Genomic DNA, 14,866 nt, shown 5'->3' with positions numbered 1-14,866 from the left:
ATGCTTGCAGGAAAGGCTTTTTCATTTGATGAGGTATCTTCAAGAAAGTTGGAATGAATTGTTAACTAACCTTAATTTGACTTAATGGCTTGTTTTTAGCAAAAAGTGGCTAGAAAGAACTAGTTGCGTTATACATTTAATTGCTATAAGTCATAAACCTGCGTAGAGTATTATATAGCTTCGACGCAGCAGAAGTTAATGGGTTTTCTGTTCTTTTTTTGTTTAGCAAAATTCTTGCCTTCTAGTTGACCTAAATTTATGCATATTTTCTACATATTGCCTCAGAAATTTGTTGTTTTTTTGTGTTTGAAAATTCAGTTTGCTTTCGCTCACACATAATTACCCATTCAAGTGTTGATATCATGGGGCATACCGCTGGCCATCTATTATGCAGCTTTATACAAGTTTGTATTTATTTATTTTCCCCTTATCTGCTCGATGCTCTCTACCCTTAGGGTGACTTGCGCAAACCGCTCACGTGCCAAAATAACTGTATGCGCAAGCAATATGCGATTGTTCAGCATACAAACCGGCTTCCCAGCTTAAGCTTCCAATATTTCACAAACACACTAGTTTTTATTGTTGCTACCTTATCTTTACATTTCTTTGTTTTTATCATATTTTTTTGTTTGTTTTTTGATGCAACTCTTAAACTTTTGCAATCCGCACGCGTGCAGAGGACCAAGTTTCCTTTGGCATTCCGGGGTGTGTTCATAAGTGTAAATTAGTGAACGGAGATAGTGAGCGGTTTTGTATATTTGTATATGTGCGTCTGATATCTTATTGTTGCGTTACATGCTTGGCATGCCGATGCGCTGCACACACGCACACAGCCAAAGGCAGTCACACACACTCACATGCATGCTCAATAGGACAATGCAATACTCATACGCCATGGCGTTCCCATTACTTCGTTTTTCGCCCTTTAAATCTGTGCGCTTATATTCATTTGTATGCATTTGTGTGCGTGTATGTGTGTTGGTGCACAGTGTTGATGTGCTGCAATGAGTTGAGATGAATTGCTGTGAGCGCATGTTTTGAATTTTACAGATTTTCACACTTTTCCTTTCCTTCATGCTGCGCTCACACCACTTCCATTAGCAAGGCGAGGCACGTGTTTGACGTTGCTTATTTTAGATTTTAGATTTTAGTTTGCCTCTGCATTTGATTTTGATTTGTGCAGTCGACATTCTTCGATGCATGCCAGTAGACATTTTTTTGCTTTGTTTTTTGTTGTCTGCTCCAACTTTTCGCTACGATGTTCTCGCACTTTATTTGATGCGTTTTGGTGGATTGCGTATGCAGAGATTTCGTCATTATGCGCTTAAGGGTCTGAGAGAATCATATATGTATTTATATGAACGGGTGCTACTTCCGAAATATAGCTATCTGAAAAATAATTATTAATTATTTCAGTTCACTTGAATGAAGATGCGATTTTGTCTCTCCAAAAAATATCGAGGATTCGACAAAACTTTCCATTTTGCGGGTACTACTTCCGAAATATAGCTATCTGAAAAATAATTATTTCAGTTCACTTGAATGAAGATGCGATTTTGTCTCTCTAAAATATTGAGGACCCGACAAAACTTTCCATTTAGCTGAACCTGGGAATCAACTATTCACAGAGTTGATTCGAGGAAGCTCTCAGTATTAATAATATGATATGTGTAGCTGACCGGTGTTGAATAACAACAACTATTTCTCATTATTCAGGTAGAAATTATATTTAACAAAAATTACCTTCTAAGAGTTACTGCGGCCAAAAAGAAAATGGCGCCTAACTCCACAGTCTGTAATTTAGAGTACAGAAAGCCCTGATTTTCACTTTTCCTGCCAACTCTAAGCACAATTTCTAAGTGATAGGCTATAAAGAGATATGTAGGCTACCAGCAACCAGCTAAATTGAACCAAAACGAAAGTAATCATTTATAGAGACAGAATGAGTAAGGGCGTTTTAAAGTTTGTTCTGCACATATATAATTTGATCAAATTTGATCTGGGCAAGCAAAATAAAACTACATTTTCACGTAAACTTTACTATCACCTTCAAAATAGGCTCCTGAGTCAAAACAAGTCGTAATCTCTAAAGCTACTAATCCGATGTTCCATAAACTTTCTATAAGCCTCGTAAGGGATGCCTTTCAGTGCCTTCAAGAAATTTTGTTTTTTTCGGTTTCGGCTCAGTTTTCGGTATTCGCTGGATTTTAGTATAGTTTTGGAGTCTTGTTTATAAACCCTTATCTCTTTATCAGTAATCATACGTTTGGTGAATGTAGAGCCGTAAGCTGCGTTTTAAAGCATTATATTTTACTCGTTGCTGTTTTTCCAAAAGTCTAGCCTAGTATTGACACGCTTCATACCCAAAACATTAATCAAAATATTAATCAAAATTTGTTGATTCGATTTATAAAATACAGGGTTTGTCCGTGAAATAATAGGACCGAGTCGAGAGGCTTCTTCTTCAACGATGCTGCGCTGCTAGCCCGATTTCCAAGCATTGAAGGCGTCGCGGAAGGCCTTAAGAGCCGAGGTGCATGCTGCTTGGATCCCTCTGTCGTCTCAAAATACTTGCCTTTGATCGTCCTTTTCAGGCAAAGAAACAAAAAATGTCCGGGTAGCCATATCTGGGCTGTAGGGCGGCTGCGGAAGCGTTGGGATGCCGGCCTTGGTATGGAGGTGTTCACAAGAAAAGCGGTGTGAGGCGGGGCGTTGTCGTGGTGCAACTTCTAATCGGCTGCGATGTCTTCTTGGACCCGATTAACCTTTCGTTTGAGTCTATTGAGAACTTCCACGTAAAACTTGGCATTGACGGTTTGTCCAGGACGAACAAATTCATGATGGACGATGTCTTTTTCATGTTTTGTCGGTGTTTGTCGAAGTCGCAGGTTTCCTAGCACGGTCTTCAACCTCTTCCTGGCCCTCCAAAAAAGCCTGGTGCCACCGAAATACTTAACTTCTTGCTAAAGCAACATCTAGATAAGACTGCTTGATCATATCAAACGTTTCTGTCGCAGATTTAGCACAGAATTTAATTGCATACCTCTGCTCTAACAAACGCTGTATTTCGGCTTGCTGAAACACGTTCCCAAATGCAGTCGCAGCGGAAGAAAATCAGTCCTATTACTTTCTGTACCAACCTTGTATAGTGCCTACATAGTAATACAGAACTCCACTGGAATAGCTGTGACGCCTCTTCCTTTGTAATTTTCTTAGATGTGGATTATTAGAACAAATATCATAATAGGTTGTCAAAAAAGTCTGGCGGTATTTTCGCTAGTTGGCGCTGAAAGCGAGTAGTTCTAGTTTTATTCGTCGCATCGGGTCATCTATACCTTTCTGGAAAGCTCATTTCACGCGCTAACACGTGTTTGATTCATTGTCGTTTCTTTTAAGTCGTTCGTGAGTTATAGAGTCGCAAACATGGAGCAAAATAAAGAGAAAATACGGCATATTTTACAGTACTGCTAGGATAAAGGCAAAAATGCATCTCAAGCCGCCAATAAAATTTGTGCAGTTTATGGACCCAATACAGTTTCCATTTTCACCGCACAACGATGGTTTCAACGTTTTCGTTCTGGTGTAGAGGTGGTCGAAGATGCGCCACGCTCCGGAAGGCCTGTCGTCGAAAATTGCGATAAAATCGCTGAATTGGCCGAAAGAGACCGGCATAGTAGCAGCCGTAGCATCGGTCAAGAGCTGGGCATGAGTCATCACAAATTCATTTCAATTTCAATAAAAAAAAAATTCAATAAAAATACCGCAAGACTTTTTTGACAAACCAATATCAACAAAATCATAGCCGCTGCATTAGGTTCGAGATGTTTCAACCACACTCTGGGAAAAGCTAAACAGTAGAGAAGAAAATGCCTTGATGAAACCACCTCACCATCCTTTCTATTAAGCTTTGGTAATTAGCATCCGACAAAATACAAGTATGTCGTTTCACCGCAGCTGACCTTATTGGGCAGTGTCTGATTTACTAATGCGGCGAGGTGTGCTTGGCGAGCTCTCTGGCGGTCCCTAAATCTAACACTAGAAAGCAAGTGGACAGCTTAGTACCGAGCCGTTCCTAACTCCAAGAAATTTGTGGAAAAGATGCCCTCTCTAGCTCGCTTATCGGTTTTGCACTTGCTGGCGATTCCGCTGTAGCCAGATAGCTCAACAAACCGGACACCAAAGTTGCGCGATGCGACTGAAGTTGTCAGACCCTTCTAGATTGGTCTTAAGCGTACTGTTAGTGAGTGGCTAAAGCTAGTGTTAATGGATAGTTCTAGATAGAAAACTTCTCCTCCCACCTTTACCAGTTTATCTTCAGAATCTTGAAATTTACCAAATTAAAATTTAATCTTCCTAAGTGTAAGTCTTCAACTGACCAAATATTTTTTGACTCAAATTAATTCTAGGAAACCCACAAAAGTTGCACGAGTCTATTTTTAATAACATATTTAAAACATTAAACGTATGATTAAACATTGACTACCGAAGCCCCTAACAGCCAAGTCAAATATAGGAATATCTGTGCAGCTTTGTATTAAACTATACTCACACACATAAGCACGCAAATGGGTTTGTGTTAGTATGCAAATTCATTTTAGTTTGCGAATTTGTGTCTGCGTTGGATATTAGAGTAAAAAATTCAGTTGGAGCCGCGCATAGCTGATTGAGCAATGTTTCATGTCGCTTGACATTCAGCCTCGCATTACTCGCACACACACGCACACGCGCATTTATGCATATAGATGACCCAATAGCCGATGGGGCAGTTCACATGGATGCACTGCGGCGTATATCCAGCCTAGGCATACAAAAACAACTACACTTATGCAAATAATCCATCAAACAGCTGCGCAGCCTAATGCCAGCGAACGGGCAAATGATAAATTACTAAGCTCGCGCCAAAAGTGGTCTACGGCAGCGCGAGTAATTATGCAGAAATGAGTTGGTAAATGGTGGCCACGCGAATTTGCCTCTGCCCTGATCGATAACTGTATTCAATTTTAGATAGTTAGCACTGTGTTTAACTTTCGGCGATTATTATACGCTTGCAACATGTTCCGATTTAAACAAAATTCAGGACAAAATATAATCCTGACATTCCTACATTACGGTGTGAAAATAGATTTCTGCTACAAATACCACGTCTACTTTCCACATAACACAATTTGAAATGAAGAATAATTCAATATATTCAGATCAAACGAATAGAGCCTTGAAGGTATTTCATCGTACCACCTAAAATTCGGACTATAAATTAACAAAAACCCAGACGCCAAATATGTGGACTTTTTGCAGAAAATATCGGTCAATCTGTGAGATATGTTATTGAAATTCAGGGAAAATGTTTCCTCGATAATTATATGTGTAAGATATGGGTTGAGCCTTGAACCCCGCATATAGCTAATATAAAGATTTTCGAACATCCAGTTGACTTTATGTCACATACTACTGTGCCCAAAAAATAAGGTGACATTGTATTTATTTTGAAAATTCTTTATTTATTCTTCCAAATCAATTTCATCCCCTTCAAGGTAATCCCCTTCCGATGCAACGCACTTATGCCAACGGATTTTTCAATCTTCGAAACACTGGTTGTAGTCACCTTCCGGGATGGCTTTCAGTTCCGTCTTCGCTGCGGCTTGAATCTCCTCTATCGTATAAAAACGGTGTCCCCGGAGCGGTCTTTTGAGCTTGGTGAATAGCCAGAAGTCGCACGGCGCCAGATCAGGTGAATACGGTGGTTGCGGAACGATATGGGTTGAGTTTTTGGCGAAATGATCACGAATTACGAGGGCAGTATGGGATGGTGAAAACCAAGAATTGTCTTTCCACAATTCCGGCCTTTTTAGGTGAACGTTCAAATAATATTCCTTGTTGACTGTTTGACCGGTTGGAAGGAATTTATAATGCACAACACCACGATAATCGAAGAAAACAGTCAACATGACCTTTATTTTTGAGCGACTTTGGCGCGATTTTTTCGGTCTCGGCTCTCCTTTGGCACGATTTTCGCTCGGCTGATCGGTTGTTTCGGGGTCGTAAGCATAGATCCAAGTCTCATCGCCAGTTATAATGCGTTTCATGACACCCTGGTAGTCGAAAAGCATCGTTTCACACACTTCAACGCGACGCCTTTTTTCCAAAAAATTCAATGTTTTCGGTACCAGTCGAGATTTGACGCGCTTGAGGCCCAAAACATCCTTCAAAATGGTATTGGCTGAGCCTTTCGATATGCCAACTTCATCAGCAAGGTCTCTAATTGTCAATCGACGGTTTTTCAACACCAAATCTTTGATTTGTTGAACGTGAGCTTCGTCGGTTGAGGTTGATGGTCGCCCTGGACGCTCTTCGTCTTCGACACGTTCACGGCCGGCTTGGAACTCACTATACCACTTGACACAAAAAAAAATAATTCTCCAAATCCTTCGACGCGTGCAGTTTAAATTCAAATGTCACCTTATTTTTTGGGCACAGTCATATCGGCCAATGTGCTGGTTTAAATAAAGTTTCGCCAAAAGTATTTCCTCGGCGTGGATTCTTGCAAGTTGTAAGTTTATAAAATGGTCGATTACATCCGAGCAAAGCCCTTCTTACTTGTTCACCCTGTATTTACGCTTTCAAGTATTCCTATGTCATGCCTAGAATGGATGATGATAGGAAGGTACTCATCTAAGAGCATTTTCTCCATCATAACGTCTTCAGAGAATCAAAAGTTGCAAGGATTTCATTAGTGAGATGAGCTGCAAATTTAGCTTGTACTTCTTAATCTAAGGCTTTTGGAGTTATACGTACATTAGTTATTTTATAATGATTGTATTTAAGCGTAATCCTTAAAGTTTATCCTAAAGAGATGAGCTACTGCTTCTTCGTGCAAGTTTTATGATTAAAGTGGAAACAATTCACATCACGGTAGTTTGATTACCTATGTATATAACCGTTAGTGTCTCCGTCAATTTTTTTCTTCCTTTCTGTACGGAGGTAAACCCAAACTCTTTCTAAACACGATATACATTTAAAGTAGTATAATTTACAATATTCTGTGTTTGTAATCCGACAGTAAATAAACAGAAACAATTTTATTTTGTTTTACAATAGTTTGAAATTTGGTCCCCAACCGAATTCGAATTCGCACCATCATTAATAAATTGCCACATGAAAAGTATGAACTTTATAACTTGCCGTAGATAATAAGTAATCATCAGCAGGCAGTTCTTCAACAATTGGGATGCTCGAATGAACGTAGTGAAGTTTTTAAAGACAGTATTACCAAGCACCCACCTAAGTCACATCCTTGTCGAGCTTAACCGCTGAATTTTTTGGGGTCATTTGAATATGTTTCTATAGAAAAAGCGATTAGCAAAAATTATATTACAGACTGATCGCACACGAGTTTTTGAATATGATCAAATAGTCGCTTGCTTAGGCAATGAAGCAAGTGAAATTGGCTGGCAACCTATATTTGACTTCTTTTGACATCATTTTGCTGGATTGTTATTTTTGGAAATGGATTTAGCAATCCTTGTACCATTATACAAGGTGCGTTCCAAAGTAAACAAGACTTTTTGAATCTAGCGCGTCCTGGTGGCGCCATCTTTATGTCGACTGGTGCGTTACAATCTGCCATATTTATCGATTGTCCAGTGAGAATTTCATGACATTTCGTGGATTGATTGGAAGTGGAGTTATTACGTTTTAAGTGTCAGTATGTTTGCATTATCGGTGCGAAAATGAGCTTCGAACAAAGAGCCAACATTAAATTTTGTTTTAAAATTGGTAAAACTTTTACCGAAACGTTTCAATTGCTGAAACAAGTTTATGACGATGATTGCCTATCCCGTAGCAGAGTGCACGAGTGGTTTCAACGTTTTCAAAGTAGTCGTGAGGACATAAATGACGATCAATATGTGGGCTAATCAAAATCCGTGATCACCGGAAATTCCTAAGAAGCTGTGCGTGAATTTATCAAAAATCAGTCGAAATCAGCATTGAAATTCATGGAAATGGAATTGAAAATCTCCAAAACATCGATTTATCGCTTTTTGACCGAACATATGGGCTTACTAAAGGTCTGTACACGGTTTGTTCTGTAAAAATTGGCTGACGATCAAAAATTGCTCGGAATCGATCGACGCTTGTGACCGATTATTTGACCAAAAATCACATTTTAACCATTAACCACTCCCCGTATTCACCCGATATGGCACCGTGTGACTTATTCCTTTTCGGAAAAATGCATTTGCCCATGAAAGGAAAGCGTTATGCAGACGTAGAGGTCATTCAAAAGGTGGCAACCATACTGGCCAACGAGCTAAAACAGTCGTTTGACATGCTTTTGAACCGTACAAAAAGCTGTATTGAAGCAGAAAAAATAAAATTTTGCAAAAAACCATTTGTTCTGATTTTTTTAAAGCGACATGCTTTTGATTTGTGTACCGTGCAAAAAGCATTGTATTGAAGCAGAACGAGACTATTTTGAATAAAATAAATTGATTATGCCGAAAAAACTTTAAATTTCAACTCGTCGCATCACCCTGATCATTTCTATTAATACAACCTTATATCTAACTCGTTTAGTTTATTATTAGGAGTTATGCCTCCTTGAAGTATAGGGAAAAAAGGCCGTGTTCTCGTCGTCATTATTTCTACCCTTGTGAACGTCTGAAAACTAAAACAATTAAGGTTTCTTGGTTAGGGCAAATGTCGCTATATTAAAAAAGGTTTTAAAAATACATATTTCTAATTTCAAATTTTTTATGTTGCTTCGTGTGATTGAAAGATACTTAAAGAATATTCCTGCCTCATGTTCATATATCAAGAATTTATGAAATAAAAAATTGTTTTGCGAAAAAAGCGTTTAAAATGTTTAAGTTTCATTTGTTGCAGTTGTCCGCTGACTCGGTCCAGTTGCCACGACACAGAAACTGCCATAACTTCGGAAAGAATTTAAATTTTGAAAAAATCTTTAAGGGAGTTAATTTTGAATATCTAAATTATTGAATTACAAAACAAACATTTTAAATGTTTTCAGTTTCTAGACCAGAATACCTTCTTATAATCGGAAAAAGTTGCTTATTTTCAATCGCAAATTCCAAAAAAAAAATGATTTAAGGGTTTATATTGGATTCCTTGGGTAAAAAACAGCCTTTTTTTAAATATTTTTTTCCCATAATAATAAATTAAATATTTTACTAGAACTTTGTATTGTTACAAACATACACCATTAGCAAAGAAATTATGAAATTTTTGAAAAATATTTTAAGCTCGGCGATTGCGACGCCATTTCCGGTGACCCCTCAGAAAAAAGATGCGCGCGCATTGGCTGGATAATGCGTTACAGGATCATTTAAAATAAATTAAATAAATGAAAAATATTTTTTTTGGTTAAAAACTTCACTTAAAACTTGGACGAAGGAAAAGAAACTAAAAAGTTAATTTTTGGCCGACGATTTTACAAAAACAAGAAAATTTCAGTGAAAACTTCGCGACATTGCTTTTTTTTTCAAACAGTTCTAATCGAAAAAAAAATCTATCATCCAAGTCTTTAAGAATTGTACATCAAAAGCCTGTGGGAAATTTCATGAAAATCGGTTCGAGTAGTTCTCAAGAAATCTTGCCAACCGGCTACAAAAACACAGTTTCGAGAAAAACGCGTTTATAGACGTCGCACTTAGGCTAGCTAGCCTTGAGCGCACAATTTCTCAAAGTTGTATCTCCGAGACCATTACTGGGATCAACTTGAAAATTTGGGATAATATTCTAAAGGTATTGCAGAATTTAATAGTGTAAATATAAATATAAAAAACCGATTTTTGGAACCCGCAAACCGATGTAACTCCTTAGAGTCGTTTTTTTTATAAATTTTGGTAGTTAAAGAGCTCGTAGAACTGCATATTTCCATTAGAAACTCAATTATGAGTTATGCCTGAGTTCCTAATGTTTGTCTTCTGTTTCTATAATCATTTATCATAAAAAATTAACTGTCATTGCAATTGGATCGACGCTTTACTTATCCCCCACACACAACTCTATACTGACAACTATATGTATATGTATTCAATTTGTTGCAAGAACATCCACATCGAATGACTTATAACATATGAAAGAGTTTTTGTTCAGGCTGCAAAAGCACTGATAAAGAGCTTAAGGCCTTCGAAGGCAATATGAGCATAAAAGTGCATGCTATTACAGCAACAATAAGCAATGTTACGCATACCTGATGTGTAGTGTATAAAGTACTTGAAGATATGCCATATAAATATAACATAAGACCAGGCACATAATATACATGCAAATTTTACGCACACAAATGACGAGACATACTGCTCAATGCAGGTGCAAATATGTACAAACACACACATGCATAGCGATATTTGTATTTGCCTGCATAGAAAAACACAATTAATATTATCTCGACTCAGCAGTGCAGCCGGATAATACAAAGTTTGCCAGGCATTTTGACTGACATTTGCCAAAGTGCGTGAGCGACAGCAGACAGCACAATTATCAATGCAACAACAGCACACACACACTCTTCTATAACTGTATGCATATATGTGTGTGCATTTGTATGCGTTCGTCTCGCATATCTGCTGCATTATTGCATTCCCGTGTTTGTTGTTGCACATTGGCAATTCTCTTTCATACGTGCCTGAGCCAAGCGATCTCTCAATCGCTTCAGCTTAGGTCACTTGCCTGCCAACTCGATGTGAACGTGTCAATCGTATATCGACTGTATGCTCGCAATGCCGTTTGAATTAACAAAATATTTTGTTTTAAGGTATTAAATAGCAATGTCATACGCAGACGGGTGCCAACAATTTGGTGCTTGTGTGTGGCAAGCGGGTGGTGACAAAGGGTTTGAGGTAATGTAACGAGGAAATAAATGAAAAAATAAGAAAAAAATGTTAAGTTGGGTTGCAAATAAACCGTTGTAGACTTTATAAAGGCATTTCATGAAAATATGCTATAATTTTTATCATCTATATGCTATGGTGGTCCAATCTAAACAATATATTTGAAGATGGTTGCATTGTCTTGAATAAAATTCTGTACCAAGTTTGGTCAAGTTATCTCGTCAAATGCCGAAGTTTTTCATACAAGGAGTTTTTTTTTTGAGCGATCAGTTTGTATGGCAGCTATATGTTATGGTGGTCCGATCTGAATAATATATTTGAAGATGATAGCATTGCCTTAAATACAATTCTGTACCAGGTTTCGTAAAGTTATCGGCAAGTTATCGGCATTTGACGCCGAAGTTTTTCATACAATGAGTTTTTATTGAGCGATCAGTTTGTATGGCAGCTGTATGCTATAGTAGTCCGATCTGAACAATATATTTGAAGATGATAACATTGCCTTGAATAAAATTCTGTACCAAGTTTCGTCAAGTTATCTCGTCAAATGCCGAAGTTTTTCATACAAAGAGTTTGTTTTGAGCGATCAGTTTGTATGACAGCTATAGCTAAAGTAGTCCGATCTAAACAATTTGCTTGGTGATTCTAGCGCTGCTTAGGGCAATAAGTTTTGTTAAATTTTGAGAAGATCATTTTCCAAATAAAAAAGTTTTCAATACTAGGGTTCGATTTTGATCGGTCGGTTTATATGGCAGCTATATGCTATAGTGGTCCGATCTAAAAAATATGTTTGGAGAGGTTAACTTTTCCTTGGATAATAATCCATGTCGAATTTCGTGAAGATATCTCATCAAATAAAAAAGTTTTCCTTATAAGGACTTGATTTTGATCAGTCGTCATGACATGCCTCAAATTGCGGCCCAAACACCGACATATTTACTATTACCCGTCATAACAGCAGCTTAGCATCACAAACAAATAATTTCAGACATCATCATATCTCTGTTCACCGCAGTTGCTCTGCCCACTCTCTACTTTTCAACGCATGGCGAAATGACCAACGAATGTGTATTAAACCGTTATAGTGGCAAACGCTAAGCCCAACGCAACTAACACATATAACAAAGTGCATATGCATTTATAAACACCCACACAAGTACATCAGGTTGTGCGTGTATGTGAGTGACGCTAATTATTGTAATGCGCCTAAATGTATGCTATCGCCATGATGCGTGGGCAGTCTCTCTGTTTGCTTATCTAATTTGTTTGATTTATTTGTATGCATTTACCTTATGCGCTGCGAATGTAGTTGCTAAGCGCGTGTGCGTTGTCAAATTTGCTTTGTTTAAGCTGCTGACATGCGCCGCACTCGACGCCATTAAAAATAAACAAAAGCTGGGATTTGTTTCGAAATTGAAATTTCAACTGTCGCTTTTATGTGAAATGCAGTTTGAGTGTGTGAGTTAAAGCAGATTTTGGCTTCCTGTAAACACGTTCGTAAATACTTCAGATTTATTATTTAATCTTTGCTACATTGTGTATGTAAAATAATAACATGAACTGTCAATGGTTAGTATAAAGGCTGATCCATTTCGAGATTCCCTACTTAAAAATATTTGAATGAGCCGGTATATATACATTTTGTAGTGTCTTCAACGTTTTCTTCATGGTGTTACAAACATAGTGACATTGAAAGTGGACCTCGTGAGTGGAGTAGAGGCCTAAACCGACGAACTGACTGACTATGCAATGAGAGTTTGCTTGACCACCATGAACAGGTTTGTCTCTTTTTGTGGACAGAGTAGCAATAAGCGTCCATTATGAATTAGTTTGTGCAGTCAGCCGCACTATCTACCTGCCTCCCTCTACTTATATTTAGTCCTAGAGTTTCCTCAAAGACATACCAGTTCGTATTTCTAGGTATACGAATCGGCGGCCGCACCTTCAACTTCAGTGCAAATCGCATGGTCTTGGGATCTGACATTGAGCGTTCTTGCGATGCCCGCTACTTCGAAATCAGACCGGTAATGCGTGCATTATATAAGGTTATATCAAGGACCTCCCTACGAGTACTTGTTACGAAGGAGGCTCCACCGCCCACATTATCGATGCTTACATTGCTATCTAAGTATTATAAATTCAAGAAGAAACTCACCGAATGAGTGTGTTCCTCGACCACCGACGGTTTAGGCTTCCAGGGCCTTATAATTATGGCGCTGAATCTATTCTTCAGCCGAATCTCAACATTCCTGCCGACTACCCCCCAAGCCAAGGGTACTGATACCCTCGCTTTGGTTTCTGATTAAACCAAGTGCGGACTTGTAGGTTTCTCCTGTGCTCTTAAGAAGAAATGGCGTCATGTTGTGCATAGGCGATATCTCTTCACCTCGCGTCGCCCATAGGAATGGGCCTCCCTATCTTTCCAGTTTTGAAAAAATCTCCGCTATCCAGGTGGTTGTCTTTTCATGTAACGCAACAAGCTCTTCTGACCCCAAAACCTTCACCGGGTAGTTGTGGGGCAATATCGTCATCCGTATGTCTTCTAAATATTTGCGCTGACCTGCCACCACCGGAGAGGGATTTGAAGGGAAGCGACGTCCTCCGACCGGTTTTGGCTGGTTTCTCTTTAGCCGCTTAGAACTCGAAGGTTCTTTAGGCGTTATCTGGCCGTTCTTCCGCTTCACGGTTTGTCTGGCTGCTTAGAGAGGTACAGTCCTTTCGCTACCTCGCCTCTCCGACAGGGATGGTGTTAACCAGGCGGCGTCACCTATTCCCGCGTCTAGCAGCGGACCCTGAGTTAGCATCTGCGCGTCTCTTAGTAGCCGGAGAAAGGTTGCTGCCCCTGATACTGCTTAAAGAGAGCTTTTCTGCTGACTCTGGCAGCTTCTCGTTCCTTGGTCTTGTTTAGAAAGAGCTTTTCTGCTGCCTCTGGCGACTTCCCGTCCCGGAGGTGCCTCAGGTGTCACTTAAGAGTGCATTGCTCATATCCAGCTGTGGAAGAAGCATTTTACCGCCCCGCTTCCTCTTCGTTTTCCAGTCGCCCCGGTATCGTCTTTCTCGAAGTCAAGTGAGAATTTATTTTAAATTTTCTACAAAAAGATCCTCACAAACAACTGCTAATTTAAATGCAAAAAACGCACTTTTTAAATGAATGAATAATTGAAACATACAAAGTAAGTCCAGGACAACTTACTTTTCTCATGCTGAAGAAACATTAAATGAACTTTGAAATTAACTGCAAGCAAATGCAACAGACTTTGTTACCCCCGAAGGTAGTGTCGATATGTATACGCATATAAAAACACCTTTATATAATATAATCTTTACTGTGCACTGAAGTTGTCTTCCTGTCGTACGCATACACACCCACACGCTATCTGGCGCAAGTGAAGAAGTTGCCTTACAAATGGCTGCTTAATTTTTTCCAACTGATTAATGATGCTAATGAGTCAAATGAGCTTGAAGTCGTCTTACGCCAGCTAAGGCACTAACCCCGGGCCGAAGGCAACAAGTAGTCCGCGCCTCTTTCTCGGCCTCATTTATTCACCCTTACACACATATATGTGTATACAATGGTAGTGGAAGGACTGCCCGACTGACTGTGTAGTCTGGCACTCTGTTGTTTGTTGTTGCTTCTGTAAAGTCGTCTGCTGCTGGTGGGTAATTAGGCATACTTTTTGCAGCCTTGTCATTTCATTACCATTACGCTTCATTGGCTTCGAGCACGGGAGTCAAGGCAGCTAAATATGTCTACAGTGTGCTCAGTACAGGGAGACTCAGGCACGTTTTTTTGTCGCTCGAACACTCGTAAGTCCTTCTTGTTAGTTTGCTAGCCCCCTGATGCTGGTTCTATGCAAATATTAAATGCTAGCGCTCCTTGTTCCACATTGACTTCTATTGCGCAGGCATTGTTGTAATGAGTGCGCCAATCAGGCACTAACACCAAGGCATAGTAGGAAAGTCACATTGAGCTCATCAGCTTTTTGCTCTCCAATGAACTTTAATTCGAGCAG

The sequence above is a fragment of the Bactrocera neohumeralis genome, chromosome 5 (assembly GCF_024586455.1).
Source record: "Bactrocera neohumeralis isolate Rockhampton chromosome 5, APGP_CSIRO_Bneo_wtdbg2-racon-allhic-juicebox.fasta_v2, whole genome shotgun sequence".
In the NCBI taxonomy this organism is placed as follows: domain Eukaryota; kingdom Metazoa; phylum Arthropoda; class Insecta; order Diptera; family Tephritidae; genus Bactrocera; species Bactrocera neohumeralis.
The sequence above is the reverse complement of the archived record's forward strand: the minus strand, read 5'-3'. Positions refer to the sequence as shown.